Genomic DNA, 17,987 nt, shown 5'->3' on the forward strand with positions numbered 1-17,987 from the left:
GACCTCCACCTGCAGAGCCGCACTCCACATAGAGAATAATGGAGCCTCCAGCACCGACCTCCACCCGCAGAGCCTCACTCCACATAGAGAATAATGAAGCCTCCAGCACTGACCTCCACCCGCAGAGCCACACTCCACATAGAGAATAATGGAGCCTCCAGCACCGACCTCCACCCGCAGAGCCACACTCCACATAGAGAATAATGGAGCCTCCGGCACCGACCTCCACCCACAGAGCCGCACTCCACATAGAGAATAATGGAGCCTCCAGCACCGACCTCCACCCACAGAGCCGCACTCCACATAGAGAATAATGGAGCCTCCAGCACTGACCTCCACCCGCAGAGCCCCACTCCACATAGAGAATAATGGAGCCTCCAGCACCAACCTCCACCCGCAGAGCCCCACTCCACATAGAGAGTAATGGGGCCTCCAGCACCGACCTCCACCCGCAGAGCCGCACTCCACATAGAGAATAATGGGGCCTCCAGCACTGACCTCCACCCGCAGAGCCACACTCCACATAGAGATTAATGAAGCCTCCAGCACCGACCTCCACCCGCACTCCACATAGAGAATAATGGAGCCTCCAGCACTGACCTCCACCCGCAGAGCCGCACTCCACATAGAGAATAATGGGGCCTCCAGCACCGACCTCCACCCGCAGAGCCGCACTCCACATACATGGCTGCTCTCAGTGCTGTGCGCACAGGACCTGTGATGAGGTCACAGGAGTGGAGGAGACAGGGGTCACATGATCGGGGGCCCTGACACCTTACCTCCTGTGATCTCATCACAAGCCTTTGCACGCTACCAGCAACATCAGCGTTCAGGCTACTTGTAGATGCTGCTGGTAGCAGAGCACATAATGCCGCCCCCACGGTCACTCACTTTTAGGTGGAGAGAAGATGGAGTGCCATTGCAGCAGCCAGCAGGAATGTGGTGGGGCCCCCCTTAGAAGCTCTTGAGGTGGGGGCCCCGGGGCTGAAGCCCCGCCTGCCCTGCCTATAATCCGGCCCTGCGCAGTGGCGGATTATAATGGGGCAATTTACTGGCCTGGGCTGTGGGCCCCTTAACCCCACTGGGCCCGGGGCAACTGCCCAAATTGACCTCATTATAATCCGCCACTGCCCTGATGTAACCTGAAAGATAAGAAAAACAAGTTAGATTATACTCACCGGGGGGCAGGGGTGGGTGCGGTGGGTGTCGCGGTCTGGTCTGGCGCCTCCCATCTTCTAGAGATGACGTCCTTCTTCTTACTTCTGCCGCGGCTACTGCGCAGGCGTACTTTATCTGCCCTGTTGAGGGCAGAGTAAAGTACTGCAGTGCGCAGGCGCCGGGAAAGGTCAGAGAGGTCCGGCGCCTGCGCACTGCAATACTTTACTTTGCCATCAATAAGGCCGAGAAAGTACGCGTGCACAGGAGCCGCAGCAGAAGTAAGAAGAAGGACGTCATCTCTAGAAGATGGGAGGTGCCGGACTGAATGGTGAAACCCTTCGGACCGGACCAGACGCCGGGGTGAGTATAATCTAACTCTTTTTTCTTATCTCTCAGGTTACATCGGGAGCTTATCTACAGCATTACTGAATGTTGTAGATAAGCCCCTGATGGCTGTGGCCGCAGCTTATAGGTCAAAAATAGGTTGACAGATCCCCTTTAAAGTGGGATTAATTAGACCTAGGAACAGAGAAATCAGTTAATAAAGAGGAAATAGGGAAAAAACTGACACTAATCTCTTCGAAGCAGAGACCGTCAGCTGTGGACAGGTGATTAAAACATTATATCTGCTTTGAAAAAAACAGCCACATTGAGATCTGTTTACGCATAAGCGGAGGCTTTCTTTGTTCCAAGGAGGAGAATTGCGTTCACCAGGATTAGCTTCCTATGATGAAGGAAAACAGAAAAATTGCAGCTAGACAACCTGATAGGAGTATTTGGGGTTTGTATCGATCCTATATTTATGGGCTATATATATTTTTGCACTGTAGTGAAGGGACACATTCACTCACATCACTGTAGGCAGGGCCGCCATCAGGGAATTACTGCCCTGACTGGCGTATGGGGCCCGGTGGGCAGAGGGGGCCTGCATCGGGCCCCGTCACTTTCACCCATCGAGCCCCACTGCCCATCAAGTAACTGAAACTGCGCACTGCAATAGTTAAAGCTGACAGCCAATCGGAGGCTGGCAGCTGATGTCAGTACACATGCACGGGCGTCTGACATCATTGTCAGTCGCCGGCAGTGCGCACTACAACGGAGATGATGGATCTTCGCCGCAGGACCGCGGCCAGGTAAGGAGAAAGTGTTTGGGTTTTTTATATTTATTGAAAGCGGCAAGCCGGGGGCAGAATGGACACAGGGGGGGCAGAATGGATGACATAGGGGGCAAAATGGAGGCATGGGGCACAGTGGACACAGGAGGGCAGAATGGACACAGGGCAATAATGGATACAGGGGGCAAAATGTGGGCAGAATTGACTACTCAGGGGGCAAAATGGAGGCATGGGGCAAAATGGAAGCACGGGGCAGAATGGATGACATGGGGCAAAATGGAGGCATGGGGCAAAATGGAGGCACAGGGGCAGAATGGAGGCACAGGGGCAGAATGGACATAGGGGGCAGGATTGGAGACACAGAGGCAGAATATGCTGCGACACAGGAAGGTGCAGGATTGGAGACACTTGGTGCAGGGTCATGGGGCAGAATGGAGACAGATGGGGCAGCAGAATCATGGGACAGATTGGCCAGGATCAGGAGATCATATGTGGCATAATGGATACTCATGAGGGCAGGATGGGAGAACATATGGCTGGAGCCAGAAATGAGATACACGGGGCCAGGATGGGGGATATTAGTACCATAGGGGCTAGTTAAGAGATATTATTACTGCAATGATGTATTTGTTTTATTTTTTTAAGGATCACCTTTTTTTCTTTATCTTGGTGTACTGTAGAGGTTGGGAAAAAATTAAGTAATGTGTTCTGTAAGCGGAGCTCTAGATAACTGTTTTATTTCCTGCAGAGATGAGCCCTGGCTGGAAGATGTGATGGCGGTCTGTGCTGGATGGAAGATGAAAAGCAAAGCTGAAGGACTTCACCTAGAGACATCACTGGTGAGTTAGTGTGTTACCTGTACACTGTCACTATACTCTATATACAGAGTTCCTGTGTACAATGTCACCAGTGATCACTGTATTACCTGTGCACTGACACTATATACAGAGCTCCTGTGTATAATGTCATCAGTGATCACTGTATTACCTGTACACAGACACTGCATACTAAGTACCATCTCATGTGTATAATGGCACTTATGGTGATAGTATTATGTTTTTTTTAATTAATTAATGACCAGTATTATAGTATTCAGTCACCATGTGGTGGTAATATGTGGTCTGGTCATGGTGTGGCTGTATTTATTCCTTGTACGTGGTATTATAGGTCACTATGTGGTGGTAATATGTGGTCTAGACATGGTGCGCTGGTATTTGTCCCTTTTGGATGTGATATTATTGTTCATTTTAAAAATTGAAAAATATATAAAAATATACATAAATTGTATTGGATATTGTAGCAAATGTTTAATAGGTTAGAGTAGAGTAGAGTAGGGCCCGGCCAATAGAGTCTACCTTGTGATGGTGGATTTAAAAATTTTTTTGGCCAGAACAAGAGCTGCTGGCTATATGTGTGATCTGGAGATGGGAACTGTTAATGTGTGATTGGTGAGAAGTGGAGTTTTTCCAAGAGAGAGCGGTGGGACTGTGGACAGTTCAAAAGGTGGAGGCGGGGCTGGGGTGGAGCCTGGGCGGAGTCTCAAGGGGGCCCCAAAAATGTTGCCAGTATGGGGCCCCAAAATTCCTAGTGGCAGCCCTGGCCATAGGGCCACTAGAACGCTTCCAACTTAATAACGATCCAATAGATAATGTGAACCAGCTCATGTTTGATCCCCATGTAAAGGTAAAATTAAAATGAAACATATGACATCAATATCTAACACCTGGAATCTCAAGAGCCGAAAATATCTTGTAAGTTGGGGATCTCATAAAATCCTCAAGAGCTGAAAACATGCCACAAACAGCCCCCACATTAAGTCATCAAAGGGAGGTATGTGGATGTGACAGAGCTAACAAAAACATTATCTGGGTTTGAATCCTTTGTCAGTCCTTCTCAAAGTGCTTCCCTTCGCTAAGCTGTGAGCCATTTCTGTGACCAGGTTTGTAGTTTTTTTTCATTATTCCTCTTTATTTTATGTAATTGTATGTATCATATGTGTTGTTCCCATTTTGTATTATTTTGTATGTTTTTATAAACACTCACTATCTTTCTGGATTAAATATAAAATGTGGTAGCTCTGTTCCTCTTGTTCTATAAACCGCACCCCTGAAACTATACAATACCTGTAACAGGTGTCCAATCTTCCTGTATAAATGAATGGTGATGTCAGCGAGTTGTTCTTTTTCTTATTACGGAGCTGGCATTGACTGTACAGGATTATATATGCATCCCATGCATTGGAATCAGAGGTGTATATACCATACGCTCACTGTGATCTCCTCAATAACCGGCCTAGTAGTGAAAGCAGCTGCGGCCTTATCCATCACTCGTCAGCCAACTGTGTAATTACCCTGACGATTGGAGGCAGCAGAGTTGCGTTCTCTTGACGATTGGTGGAAGTGGTGGGATCTGCATGATCTCTCCGATGTCATCTGTGTCAAAGTGGTGACAGTGGTGGGGGTCACGTGACCCCCTGGCTGTGTATCCTTGACACACCTATTGAATACTTGCATTGTATCTCCTCTTATTCTGATGTCAGAACATTGAACAAGCGAATAATCGCCATTTACAATTGCGCTGTCAATGAAAGATGAACGAGAATTTTTTTTGCTCCCCTAAACTAACTAAAGCATGGAGGAGGAGAGTCTTTGGACACATCGCTCAGTCACTCTAACCATTCACATTACCCTATTATTCCGAACGATGAGTAGAAAACATTCCAATATTAATAATTCAATGGGAAAATATGGCCTGAGCACAGAACGCAATGCATGGACTGGCTGCGAGACTCCTGACCCAAACGTGACAGCCCAATAAGCAAATATAAGACCACCAAGCTCAGGAAAGGAGACCCACAGCCAAACCAGGTCAAACAGGGCTCCATGTGTTTTTAGTGATTCTTTTGTTGCACTAGGAATCAATGACATCAAAAGCAAAAAACACAGACTTGTTATATTGTGGCACTAAATAATTAGGGCCCGAAAAAGTGTCTGTTTGGCCCTTGAAACTGAGGTTGTAAGTGCTGCCTCCTCGCCCTGGAAGCCGGCCACTTCTGATAGACTGCAGTGGTGGCTGGTAACCTAGACAATGAGCAGTAAAGTATAGAATTAAAAATCCTCTGATTCTTGGGAACAGACAATTTTAATAAGAGATAAAATGCCAAGTTACTTTTTTACAACCACTTTACAATTTTGCTCATTTTAGAAGATGAAAATAACAATTTATCAGTGATTGTCTTATATGAACATAATAAACCCTAAGGCTGGAGTCACACACAAGGTAGAAAAATACGGACCGTATTTTACGTCCGTAATATGCATAAATGTTCCCTAAATAGTGCTCCGTATGTCATCCGTTGTCAGGGTGTGGCCGCGTATTTTTCTCATGTAAGCATCCGTATGTAATCCGTATACCGTTTTTTTCTCGCAACCTTGCAAAATGGACATTTAACGGTTTTGAGGCCTGCACATAATTTAAATCATCAGCACCAACCCTATTTATTGCCTCAACATCAGGTGGCAGCCTCCAATCTGCCCATTTTGGTGCTGTGCTTGTGTAGGTGTCTTGCTGGTTGTTAGCAAACATGTCTGACACACTTCAGTTCACCCCAACTGACCGTGTTCTCTTCAACTGGGTTTTGTCCAGGCGCTTTGGCCAGCCATACCCAGTGATTGTGGATCCGAGGAGGAGGAGACGCATGTGGGTCCTTCCACTTTTGAGGTAACGACTCACAAGAGGTCATTTTCAGCCCCTCTATTCTTCTCTGCGGGATCATCCAGAAAAATGTTACAAATACTGTTGCATGAGCCTTGCAACATTTGATCTACTCTTGGAGACAGTGCGCCCTGGGATCCTGGGATAACCTTTTTAAGACACAAGGATGCGCAAAGCTAGATCTGCAGAGGAGCGACTTCTACTCGCATTACGGTATGTACTACACAACCACATTCTCTATGTTCATGATGTGTTGCCCAAAGTATGTTTTTTATTTTATCCTAAGTTTAATGCCCTCATTTTATTCCAGTTATATATAAACTTACAGACCAGAATGTTATGTGTAATATGTACTGAATATCACGTAGTGATTGTGCGACCAAATATATGTGTGTTAGTAGATATGAATCACTAACAAGTTTGGTATGTATGTACGTGGTGCTTTGTTAATTTGTGCATTCTAAAATGTTCCATTTCTGCTGTTCTTCAGCTTCCTGTCCACTGGCCTGTCTTATGCCGCCCTCCACCATGATTTTCTCATTGGAAGATCTACCATTTCTGGCATAGTCAGGTCGACATGTAGTCAAATATGGTCAAGACTACATCAACTCGTCATTAGTGTTGAGCATTCCGATACCGCAAGTATCGGGTATCGGCCGATACTTGCTGTATCGGAATTCCGATACCGACTTCCGATATTTTTTCAATATCGGAATTCGGAATCGGAAGTTCAGTTGATTGACAGCCTGACGTCATCATGATGCGCGGTGTGTGCGCATCATGATGCGCCGTCATTTCGGGCCTTCCGGGGGTCTCTGCCGGCCTGCCGGGGGGCTGTGCCGGCCTGCCGGGGGGCTGTGTGGACTGCCCGGGGTCTGTACCGGCCTGCCGGGGGGCTGTGCCGGCCTGCCGGTGGTCTGTGCACCCTGTGGGGGTCTGTACCGGCCTGCCGGGGGGCTGTGCCGGCCTGCCGGTGGTCTGTGCACCCTGTGGGGGTCTGTACCGGCCTGCCGGGGGGCTGTGCCGGCCTGCCGGTGGTCTGTGCACCCTGTGGGGGTCTGTACCGGCCTGCCGGGGGGCTGTGCCGGCCTGCCGGGGGGCTGTGCTGATGTCCGGGGGTCTGTGCAAGCATCGTCCGATGGGACTACAAGTCCCATCTGGCGATGCCTGCTACCATGACAGTGATTGACACATTAGCCAATGATGGGACAGTAGTAGTCCCATCATCCGGCTAATGTGTTAAATGTTAAAAAAAAAAAATACTACATACATACTACATGCTACATACATACTACATGCTACATACATACTACATATATACTACATACATACTACATACATGCTACATACATGCTACATACATGCTGCATGCTACATACATACTACATACATACTACATACATACTACATGCATGCTACATGCATGCTACATACATACATGCATGCTACATACATACTACATGCATGCTACATACATACTACATGCATGCTACATACATACTACATGCTACATACATACCACATACATACTACATACATACTACATACTACATATATACTACATGCATGCTACATACATACTACATGCTACATACATACCACATACATGCTACATACATACTACATATATACTACATACATACTACATACATACTACATGCATACTACATGCATACTACATACATACTACATGCATGCTACATACATACTACATGCATGCTACATACATACTACATGCTACATACATACCACATACATACTACATACATACTACATACTACATATATACTACATGCATGCTACATACATACTACATGCTACATACATACTACATGCTACATACATACCACATACATGCTACATACATACTACATATATACTACATACATACTACATACATACTACATGCATGCTACATACATACTACATGCTACATACATACCACATACATACTACATACATACTACATACATACTACATGCTACATACATACTACATATATACTACATACATGCTACATACATACTACATGCTACATACATACCACATACATACCACATACATGCTACATACATACTACATGCATACTACATGCATACTACATACATACTACATGCATGCTACATACATACTACATGCTACATACATACCACATACATACTACATACATACTACATACATACTACATGCTACATACATACTACATATATACTACATGCATGCTACATACATACTACATGCTACATACATACCACATACATACTACATACATGCTACATACATACTACATATATACTACATGCATGCTACATACATACTACATATATACTACATGCATGCTACATACATACTGCATGCTACATGCATGCTACATACATACTACATACATACTACATGCTACATACATACCACATATACTACATACATACAATACATTCATACAATACATACATAGACATACAGTACATATAACATAGAGTAACATACTTACCAATACTTGTCACATTGTTCCCCGAAGCCATTGTCTTTTCCGGAATAAATATTAACATAACAAACCACAAAAATACTCACCCACGATCCGAAGCAGTCCACGAGTGTGTCCCACGACGATCTTGGGTAGAGAACTGCAGCATCAGATGATGCTGCCGTTCTCTACGGGCTGCAGGAATCCAATGACGGAAGGTAGGTATCCTTCCGCACTGTATTCCTCCGCCACTTAAAAAAAAAAAAGTCCCTAGTCTCACTTTATGCCATTGCTGTGTGGGAATTTCCCACACAGCAATGGCATAAAGTGAGACTAGGGACTTTTTTTTTTTTTAAGTGGCGGAGGAATACAGTGCGGAAGGATACCTACCTTCCGTCATTGGATTCCTGCAGCCCGTAGAGAACGGCAGCATCATCTGATGCTGCAGTTCTCTACCCAAGATCGTCGTGGGACACACTCGTGGACTGCTTCGGATCGTGGGTGAGTATTTTTGTGGTTTGTTATGTTAATATTTATTCCGGAAAAGACAATGGCTTCGGGGAACAATGTGACAAGTATTGGTAAGTATGTTACTCTATGTTATATGTACTGTATGTCTATGTATGTATTGTATGAATGTATTGTATGTATGTAGTATATATGTGGTATGTATGTAGCATGTAGTATGTATGTAGTATGTATGTAGCATGCATGTAGCATGCAGTATGTATGTAGCATGCATGTAGTATATATGTAGTATGTATGTAGCATGCATGTAGTATATATGTATGAATGTATGTAGCATGTAGTATGTATGTAGTATGTATGTGGTATGTATGTAGCATGTAGTATGTATGTAGTATGTATGTAGCATGCATGTAGTATGTATGTAGTATGTATGTAGTATATATGTAGTATGTATGTAGCATGTAGTATGTATGTAGCATGCATGTAGTATATATGTAGTATATATGTAGCATGTAGCATGTATGTAGTATGTATGTGGTATGTATGTAGCATGTAGTATGTATGTAGCATGCATGTAGTATATATGTAGTATGTATGTAGCATGTAGTATGTATGTAGTATGTATGTAGTATATATGTAGTATGTATGTAGCATGTAGTATGTATGTAGCATGCATGTAGTATATATGTAGTATATATGTAGCATGTATGTAGTATGTATGTGGTATGTATGTAGCATGTAGTATGTATGTAGCATGCATGTAGTATATACGTAGTATGTATGTAGCATGTAGTATGTATGTAGCATGCATGTAGTATATATGTAGTATGTATGTAGCATGTAGTATGTATGTAGCATGCATGTAGTATATATGTAGTATGTATGTAGCATGTAGTATGTATGTAGCATGCATGTAGTATATATGTAGTATGTAGCATGTAGTATGTATGTAGCATGCATGTAGTATATATGTAGTATGTAGCATGTAGTATGTATGTAGCATGCATGTAGCATGTACTATGTATGTAGCATGCATGTAGTATATATGTGTTATGTATGTAGCATGTAGCATGCATGTAGCATGCCTGTAGTATGTATGTAGTATGTATGTAGTATATATGTGGTATGTATGTAGCATGTAGTATGTTTGTAGCATGTAGTATGTATGTAGCATGCAGTATGTATGTAGCATGCATGTAGTATATATGTAGTATGTATGTAGTATATATGTAGTATGTATGTTGCATGTAGTATTTATGTAGTATGAATGTAGCATGTATGTAGCATGTATGTAGTATGTAGTATGAATGTAGTATGCATGTTGTATGTATGTAGCATGTAATTTTTTTTTTTTTTTTTTTACATTCAACACATTAGCCGGATGATAGGACTATTACTGTCCCATCATTGGCTAATGTGTCAATCACTGTCATGGTAGCAGGCATCGCCCGATGGGACTTGTAGTCCCATCGGACGATGCCTGCACAGACCCCCGAAGCCTGCACAGACCACCGGCAGGCCGGCACAGCCCCCCGGCAGGCCGGCACAGCCCCCCGGAGCCTGCACAGACCACCGGCAGGCCGGCACAGCCCCCCGGCAGGCCGGCACAGCCCCCCGGAGCCTGCACAGCCCCCCGGCAGGCCGGCACAGCCCCCCGGCAGGCCGGCACAGCCCACCGGAGCCTGCACAGACCACCGGCAGGCCGGCACAGCCCCCCGGCAGGCCGGCACAGACCACCGGAGCCTGCACAGACCCCCTGGCAGGCCGGCACAGCCCCCCGAAAGGCCCGTACAGACCCCAGAGAGGCTGTACAAGGGCAGGAAAGGGTTTTTCTTATTCCGATACCGGAAGTCCCATAGACTTGAATGGGACTTCCGGTATCGGAATCGGCGATACCGATACTTTTTTTAAAGATCGGCCGATACCATCCGATACGATACTTTGAAGTATCGGACGGTATCGCTCAACTCTACTTGTCATGCCCCAGCCCAGGATGGAAGACTGGTTGAGGATATCAAGGGACTTTGAGGAGGAATGCCACTTTTCTAATTGTATTTGGGCCCTTGATGGCAAACATATCCGGGTGCGTAAGCTGCCGAACTCTGGCTCACAATTCTTCAATTAGAAACAATACTTTTCTGTTGTATTGTTGGCTCTGGCCGACCCTCAATACAAGTTTATAATTGTTGACATTGGGGCCTATGGAAGGATGGGAGACTCTAGAGTCTTCAATACTTCCATTATGGGTCGGTGGATACGCAGCTACCAGGATCCACTCAAGAATCAGTCCCTTATGTCCTTGTGGCAGATGAGGCATTTCAGTTAACGCACAATGTCATGAGGCCATATCCCCGGCGCAACCTGGACCACCGCCGCTGAATTTGTAACTTGCGCCTATCACGTCCTCGGCAACTGGTGGAGTGTTCCTTTGGCATTCATTGGGTCAAATGGCGGCTCCTACAGTCTGCCATTCAGCTGAGTGAACAAAATGTAAATGAAGTAATTAAATCATGTGGTGTTCGCCATTACTTCACCAGGATACATGATTGTTCCTCCTCTGCTGGTGTTGTGTGTGGGTCAGACAATGTACGTAGGGCGAGACCACCTATCAACCCTCAACGTAGACCGCTCTCTGGGCTCAAAGTGCGTGATATTTTCACTAATTAGTTTAGGTCACCTGAGGGGGAAACTTCTTGGCAAAGCATGCTGTGTCTATGTTGTAAATGTTTCTTTTTGGCCTTTGGGAAACTATATATATTACAACCCCTTATGTCTTTTCTCTGTTTAGAAATCAATGTGTAAGCATATGGCAGCATGTCGTGATGTAAGTGCATCATTGATAAAGACAACAACAATTGAAAGTTAAAAATTTTTATGTATCCTTTTTTAAAGGTCTTGTGAAGCCTTATGTTATTTAGCAAATGACCAGAATTGGCCTTAGAACACAAACAAATTTTTATAATGTTGCAATACAGCATTTAACCACAAAAACACACACAATCTTATAAATTGTAGTATGTGGGGGGGGAGAAGGCGGCAGCCCAGCCTGTGTTGCCTGATGGCTAGTGTGGCCACCTTGGCCCTCGGCCTGTGTGGGGGCATACTCTTGCCCATGATGGAGGTAGTGGGCCGGCTCATGGGCTTGAGGTGGATACTGGGCACTACACTGTGCTCCAAATTATTATGCAAAAAATATTTCCTCATATTTTCTCTAATTTACCTATATGAATTGCAGTCATTGTTATTTTCCAGTCATCTAATATTCTAGTATAATTGCAATATTTTTGAACAAACTGCTTATGAAAACAGTATATTTTTAAAAATAAGAAACACTCAAAATGCATGTTCCAAATTATTATGCACAGCAGAGTTTTCAACCTTTTTATTTTTATTTTAAACAAAAAAATGGTCAATTGTGAAATTTATAAGCATTATCAGCTTATTACAAAATGAAATCAAACAGTTTTCAAGTCAAAACTTTATTCTAGGTGATGTTACATTTGCACATAGGACCCCTTGTTGGAAAGAAGCTTCTGAACTCTCTCGTCCATTGAATTTGTCAGTTTTTGGATGGTTTGTGCTTCAATTGTTTTGCATGTGGACAGAATACCCTTCCAGAGCTGTTGCTTAGATGTGAATTGCCTCCCGCCATCATAGACACTCCTGCTGCTGTTGCCCTGTTCATCCTGGATTCGGGTGGTGATGCAGCTGACGGTCCTTGTTGTGGCTCTGTTCCTGGTGGTGGTGTTTCTGGTGGCGGCCCAGGTTCTAGGGCAGGATCAGGTCGAGCCGGAGAAGTCACTTGGGCCTGGCTCCTTGGAAGGTCACAAGATGTGCCAGACACCTCAACCCCTCCACCTACAGGATTGATGATGGGCTCTGATTCAGACCCTGTCTCCCTTTCAGTAATGTTAGACTGAGTTCTGAGATTAAATATAAAATGTAGAAAAAGGAAATTTTTGATCGGGCCCTATAAAGCATTTGTGTCATGTGGTGTTTTTGTTATACTTACGGTCTGAGATCAATAATTGGAGCGAGGAACGAGAGGCGGTCAAAATAAACATATTTCCGCTTTGTGTGGGCCCCTGAACCACTTCTTGCCCGCTGCTGGCACTCACGGCGATACTGGTCACGGATGCTGCGCCAGCGTCTTATCACATCTTCGATTGCAATGTGACATAAAAGAATGAAAACTTACAATTTGCCTAAAAACAAGTTTTTGAACTAGTATCAAAGTCATGTGGCCTACTAGGGTGTGAGTTCTACCCAGGGTGGCATATAGCATTGGTACAACCAGGCCAGATGCACAAGGTCACAGTAGCTCATGTGGCAAGTAGCAACCCGTTAAACTGTTTTTTCTAGGCATTATGAGGAGCTTGGGACAGGGTAACATTCTCTCAGGGTCAAACAGTGGGTCCAAAAATAATTTACAAGCCACAAGAGCCCAATATCAGAAGCACAGGATGTGGGGGGCCTACTTGTAAAAAATTTTTTGGATAGCAGGTAATTTGACATACATAATTTATGTGCACGTACTTATGTGCTGCTGCTCCTCACGTGGCCGATCACCAAAATCAGGGAACATTTTGCGACATATGCGCCTCCATGCAGCCTCCTTTCTTGCCCGGTCGGCATAATGTGCATCCCGTTAGTCCCATGATTCCGGGCGATCATGCACAAGAGCAATTAGCAGCTCCACATTCAGATTCTGGTAGGGTGCCATGATGCTGTACTCCGTGGAGGCGTACTTCCTGTATGTCTGGAGCGCTTTTTGAGCTAATTTGCATGTCTAAGTTTCCTGATGATGGAATGGCCCATTTCCTGTCACCAGGAAAAGTCTTGCGTATTTCTCGCAAGTCACACGGGTGGTCCGTGTGTAATGCAGCTTTTTTGCGCACCCATAGACTTGCATTGGCGTACTACGGTCATAGTACGCTGACAATCGCAGCATGCTGCGATTGGTACGGACCGTAGAAAATGCGCGAGAAAAATACGGCTGATGGGAGCTGCCCCATAGAGAATCATTGGTCCGTGGGCAATGTGTTTTTTAACGCCTCTCACTCGTCCGTATTCCTCTCTAGTGTGACGCTGGCCTTACAATTAGTGTTGAGCATTCCGATACCGCAAGTATCGGGTATCGGCCGATACTTGCTGTATCGGAATTCCGATACCGACTTCCGATATTTTTTCAATATCGGAATTCGGCATCGGAATCGGAAGTTCAAAGTTGATTGACAGCCTGACGTCATCATGATGCGCGGTGTGTGCGCATCATGATGCGCCGTCATTTCGGGCCTTCCGGGGGTCTCTGCCGGCCTGCCGGGGGGCTGTGTGGACTGCCCGGGGTCTGTACCGGCCTGCCGGTGGGCTGTGCCGGCCTGCCGGTGGTCTGTGCACCCTGTGGGGGTCTGTACCGGCCTGCCGGGGGGCTGTGCCGGCCTGCCGGGGGGCTGTGCTGATGTCCGGGGGTCTGTGCAAGCATCGTCCGATGGGACTACAAGTCCCATCTGGCGATGCCTGCTACCATGACAGTGATTGACACATTAGCCAATGATGGGACAGTAGTAGTCCCATCATCCGGCTAATGTGTTAAATGTTAAAAAAAAAAAAAAAAATACTACATACATACTACATACATACTACATGCATGCTACATACATACTACATGCTACATACATACTACATGCTACATACATACTACATATATACTACATGCATGCTACATACATGCTACATGCTACATACATACTACATATATACTACATGCATGCTACATACATACTACATGCTACATACATACTACATGCTACATACATACTACATATATACTACATGTATGCTACATACATACTACATGCTACATACATACCACATACATACTACATACATGCTACATGCTACATACATACTACATATATACTACATACATACTACATACATACTACATACATACTACATGCATACTACATGCATGCTACATACATACTACATACATACTACATACATACTACATGCATGCTACATACATACTACATGCATGCTACATGCATGCTACATACATACTACATACATACTACATATATACTACATGCATGCTACATACATACCACATGCTACATACATACCACATACATACTACATACATGCTACATGCTACATACATACTACATATATACTACATGCATGCTACATACATACTACATATATACTACATGCATGCTACATACATACTGCATGCTACATGCATGCTACATACATACTACATACATACTACATGCTACATACATACCACATATATACTACATACATACAATACATTCATACAATACATACATAGACATACAGTACATATAACATAGAGTAACATACTTACCAATACTTGTCACATTGTTCCCCGAAGCCATTGTCTTTTCCGGAATAAATATTAACATAACAAACCACAAAAATACTCACCCACGATCCGAAGCAGTCCACGAGTGTGTCCCACGACGATCTTGGGTAGAGAACTGCAGCATCAGATGATGCTGCCGTTCTCTACGGGCTGCAGGAATCCAATGACGGAAGGTAGGTATCCTTCCGCACTGTATTCCTCCGCCACTTAAAAAAAAAAAAGTCCCTAGTCTCACTTTATGCCATTGCTGCGTGGGAAATTCCCACACAGCAATGGCATAAAGTGAGACTAGGGACTTTTTTTTTTTTTAAGTGGCGGAGGAATACAGTGCGGAAGGATACCTACCTTCCGTCATTGGATTCCTGCAGCCCGTAGAGAACGGCAGCATCAGCTGATGCTGCAGTTCTCTACCCAAGATCGTCGTGGGACACACTCGTGGACTGCTTCGGATCGTGGGTGAGTATTTTTGTGGTTTGTTATGTTAATATTTATTCCGGAAAAGACAATGGCTTCGGGGAACAATGTGACAAGTATTGGTAAGTATGTTACTCTATGTTATATGTACTGTATGTCTATGTATGTATTGTATGAATGTATTGTATGTATGTAGTATATATGTGGTATGTATGTAGCATGTAGTATGTATGTAGTATGTATGTAGCATGCATGTAGCATGCAGTATGTATGTAGCATGCATGTAGTATATATGTAGTATGTATGTGGTATGTATGTAGCATGTAGTATGTATGTAGCATGCATGTAGTATATATGTAGTATGTATGTAGCATGTAGTATGTATGTAGTATGTATGTAGTATGTATGTAGTATATATGTAGTATGTATGTAGCATGTAGCATGTATGTAGTATGTATGTGGTATGTATGTAGCATGTAGTATGTATGTAGCATGCATGTAGTATATATGTAGTATGTATGTAGCATGTAGTATGTATGTAGCATGCATGTAGTATATATGTAGTATATATGTAGTATGTATGTAGCATGTAGTATGTATGTAGCATGCATGTAGTATATATGTAGTATGTATGTAGCATGTAGTATGTATGTAGTATGTATGTAGTATATATGTAGTATGTATGTAGCATGTAGCATGTATGTAGTATGTATGTGGTATGTATGTAGCATGTAGTATGTATGTAGCATGCATGTAGTATATATGTAGTATGTATGTAGCATGTAGTATGTATGTAGCATGCATGTAGTATATATGTAGTATGTATGTAGCATGTAGTATGTATGTAGCATGCATGTAGTATATATGTAGTATGTATGTAGCATGTAGTATGTATGTAGCATGCATGTAGTATATATGTAGTATGTATGTAGCATGTAGTATGTATGTAGCATGCATGTAGTATATATGTAGTATGTAGCATGTAGTATGTATGTAGCATGCATGTAGTATGTATGTAGCATGCATGTAGTATGTATGTGGTATGTATGTAGCATGTGGTATGTATGTAGCATGCATGTAGTATATATGTGTTATGTATGTAGCATGTAGCATGCATGTAGTATGTATGTAGTATGTATGTAGTATGTATGTGGTATGTATGTAGCATGCATGTAGTATGTATGTAGCATGCATGTAGTATGTATGGGGTATGTATGTAGCATGTAGTATGTATGTAGCATGCATGTAGTATATATGTGTTATGTATGTAGCATGTAGCATGCATGTAGTATGTATGTAGTATGTATGTAGTATGTATGTGGTATGTATGTAGCATGCATGTAGTATGTATGTAGTATATATGTGGTATGTATGTAGCATGTAGTATGTATGTAGCATGCAGTATGTATGTAGCATGCATGTAGTATATATGTAGTATGTATGTAGTATATATGTAGTATGTATGTTGCATGTAGTATTTATGTAGTATGAATGTAGCATGTATGTAGTATGAATGTAGCATGTATGTAGTATGCATGTTGTATGTATGTAGCATGTATGTAGCATGTAATTTTTTTTTTTTTTTACATTCAACACATTAGCCGGATGATGGGACTACTACTGTCCCATCATTGGCTAATGTGTCAATCACTGTCATGGTAGCAGGCATCGCCCGATGGGACTTGTAGTCCCATCGGACGATGCCTGCACAGACCCCCGAAGCCTGCACAGACCACCGGCAGGCCGGCACAGCCCCCCGGCAGGCCGGCACAGCCCCCCAGAGCCTGCACAGACCACCGGCAGGCCGGCACAGCCCCCCGGCAGGCCGGCACAGCCCCCCGGAGCCTGCACAGCCCCCCGGCAGGCCGGCACAGCCCCCCGGCAGGCCGGCACAGCCCACCGGAGCCTGCACAGACCACCGGCAGGCCGGCACAGACCACCGGAGCCTGCACAGACCCCCTGGCAGGCCGGCACAGCCCCCCGAAAGGCCCGTACAGACCCCAGAGAGGCTGTACAAGGCAAAAACAGGGTTTTTCTTATTCCGATACCGGAAGTCCCATAGACTTGAATGGGACTTCCGGTATCGGAATCGGCGATACCGATACTTTTTTTAAAGATCGGCCGATCCATTCCGATCCGATACTTTGAAGTATCGGACGGTATCGCTCAACTCTACTTACAATGCGTCTTTGCAGCTCCCATCACACATCCCCGACCTCCTGACTATGGCCAAAGCTTGTACCGGGTGAGTCATAAAGGACGG

At 44.2% G+C, this 17,987-nt stretch overlaps 1 long non-coding RNA gene across 1 annotated transcript in view; it reads right to left on the minus strand.

Annotated features, from left to right (window-relative positions):
* LOC141051654 (uncharacterized) overlaps positions 1–1,003 on the minus strand; it is a 66,392-nt gene extending 65,389 nt beyond the window's left edge. The window contains exon 1 of the long non-coding RNA XR_012220666.1: positions 892–1,003. This is a non-coding gene — a long non-coding RNA (uncharacterized lncRNA). The remainder of the gene's footprint in view (positions 1–891) is intronic.
* Positions 1,004–17,987: the final 16,984 nt, after the last annotated feature.

Source organism: Dendrobates tinctorius, unplaced genomic scaffold (genome assembly GCF_039654945.1).
Source record: "Dendrobates tinctorius isolate UK_male_01 unplaced genomic scaffold, ASM3965494v1 ptg000158l, whole genome shotgun sequence".
Classification (NCBI taxonomy): domain Eukaryota; kingdom Metazoa; phylum Chordata; class Amphibia; order Anura; family Dendrobatidae; genus Dendrobates; species Dendrobates tinctorius.